This window comes from Tachysurus fulvidraco, chromosome 22, assembly GCF_022655615.1.
Source record: "Tachysurus fulvidraco isolate hzauxx_2018 chromosome 22, HZAU_PFXX_2.0, whole genome shotgun sequence".
Lineage (NCBI taxonomy): Eukaryota > Metazoa > Chordata > Actinopteri > Siluriformes > Bagridae > Tachysurus > Tachysurus fulvidraco.
Window position 1 is genome coordinate 1,066,130 of NC_062539.1, and position 2,500 is coordinate 1,068,629.

The 2,500-nt window shown below is 41.8% G+C and overlaps 1 protein-coding gene across 2 annotated transcripts in view; it reads left to right on the forward strand.

The window, feature by feature from the left end:
• zfyve9a (zinc finger, FYVE domain containing 9a) overlaps positions 1-2,428 on the forward strand; it is a 26,142-nt gene extending 23,714 nt beyond the window's left edge. For both annotated transcript variants that reach the window (XM_027160535.2, XM_047806598.1), the window contains exon 19: positions 1-2,428. This exon is cut by the window's left edge and continues 778 nt beyond it. The gene's annotated coding sequence lies outside the window, so the exon portion shown is untranslated.
• Positions 2,429-2,500: the final 72 nt, after the last annotated feature.

Consider the following 2,500-nt stretch of genomic DNA (forward strand, 5'->3'; position numbering starts at 1 on the left):
TTGTACAAAGTCTCCAAACTTTTAAAACGGGGAGGGAAAAAAAAAAAAAGATTTGCGGTAATGCTGTGCAGCTCTTATTAGGTCCTGTTTACATTTTTCTGGCTTGGATATTAGCTCCGCCCCCAAGTTGGAACATCTCTGCAACCCCCCCCCCCCCCCCCAAACGTCCTTTCATTTACACGGGGTTTGATGCGTATGATGAGGTATATATCGTTTGAATGCTGATATTGTAATTGTGCTTCACTTTACAGACAGTAGGGGGCAGCAGAGGCACTAACGATAACAAACCGCACCTTTAATTTCATGCTAGCACTTCACCGTATAACAACCAGCTTGTCATGTGGATAATTTGGGGCTTGGGTAAATTGAACAGTAAACAATTTTTTTTTTATTGCAACCGTTGTAATGTTTCCTGAAGGCGGAGTTTAAGTTCAAATTGATAGCTCGATTGTAAACAAGATCGTATGACCGTCGCTAGTCCTTTTTCTTTACAACCCGACGTTGCTTCTTGGTTAGCGTTAAAAAGCTACTGGTTTCGGTCACACTGTGCATCAGCGTTAGCATTACTTCAGGTTAGCATGTTTCCAAAGCTAGCCGTTGTTTGCTTTGTTATGTAGCTATAGTAAAAATAAAACTAGTATCTGGTGAGGGTCAAATGAACAAGCCTACAATCGGCTGATCGGATTGAACTTAAGCTCCGCCCCCGTTCGTTCAAACGCAACGTCTCAAATCCACCTCGTTTCATTGGTTCGTGCGCTTAACCAATCAGAAGCTGTTCTGTGTGAGGGCGGGGCCTATAAACAGGATGTCCTGCTCGTACTATAAGCTTTAATCACCAGATGCTTTACTTTAACAGTATAAACCCTGTCTTTGTTTTTTTTTCTCTGTAAGTAAAATTCATCCAAAGCTGAAGCGACGTAGCTTTCCAGGCCGAAGCTTCGGATGATGCGTCTTATAGAGACGCACGTGGGTGACTGTTACACAACCAGCATTACACAAGGGGACTGCAATTTAAACCCCAAACCGTGTTTAACTTCCACTCGTCCGCTTCCCCTCGCAATGAGAAATAATAAGATTGGATCTAAATGCATTTTAATCTGCTGATCTGCTACGAGCTTCAGATCCAAATCTGTTCATCTCTTCCCGTCCACCTAATTAGCGAACCTGCTAACCAGCTAGTATACTATTAGTATAACCAGCTAGTATACTATTAGTATAACCAGCTAGTATAATACTACTAGCCCAAACATGTTCACCAGTGATTTTGTTCGTGGGTAAGGGAAGGTTTGGACGTCTTCCAGGGTGCGTTAAAAACTGGGAGTGGGTGGGTGGATGGATGGATGGATGGATGGATGGATGGATGGATGGATGGATAAAAGGTTGAATGAAAAGGTGAGATGATAAAATTGCAGGTCAACTTGTCTGAGCATCATGTGATTTGAAGCGAACTGTAAATCCCCCTTCATCAGAAGAAGAGAAAATAAAAAATAAAGACTTTTAATTTGTAAAGAACCGCACTGGGAATAAAGCCATCGTACAGAAGCTGAGGCGGAGACGAGGCTCTGAGGTCACGTGATCATCAGAAGAACTGTGTGTCATGACTTTATCTAACTGCACTCTAATGATCTTATGTCGCTTTGCTCCGATTGGTTACGACACGTTTAGCGGTCGATAAAGGAATCAAAACTAAAATTCCGACAAAGAAACGCTACGTTAGAAACTTTATAGTATTTACAGTTGAACGGAAGTTTATGGGTAAAATAAAGAGGGTCGATCAGAATCAAGTATTAGAACCTGACGGTATTTATGTTGAATGAACACGAATGGTTTTGTTTCAGAACTCGACGTGAACGACGTGTCACGTCACGACATTTCAGATCATGTTACTTTATCTGCTTTACTTTCGTTTGCTTTCGTGCACAAACCTGTGAACCCGATAATCCGATCTGGAATGTTTTGAACCTCGTCGCCGAGCAATCGGCTGCGTTACGGAAACACGTGTTGAGATGATTTTAGTGCAGCACTTAACACTACGACGTAACTGTCACACCGTTAGTCTCCCTCTTTTCTTGGTCACCGTGTTATGTACCTTCATCTGTTTGAAGTCTTGTGTTGTTTTTATTTCTTGTTCACGAAGCTCTCGGCTGATTTTAAACTGCATGCGTGATGAACCTGGAGCCTTGAAATATTGTTCGGTGACACGATACACACTCAGTAGAAAGTGTTTGTATACGCAGTGTGTGGTGTGAGACGAGGCGAGACGAGACGAAATCTTCAGTACTGACGTGGGTCAAAAAGATTCAGATGTAAATGCAAGAAGCCAAAAAGAAGCTTTAACCTGCTCCATGTGTGTCTTTTTTTTTGTCAATAAAACTGAGACTTTATGAAAGTTGTATTATATGTAAAATAAAACCCTTCTGAACTTGTGGATTTGAGAGCTGGAACCCTGAGTGACAGAATGTCAAACCCAGACGTCTGTCTTAGTTTGAGCTTCTTAATC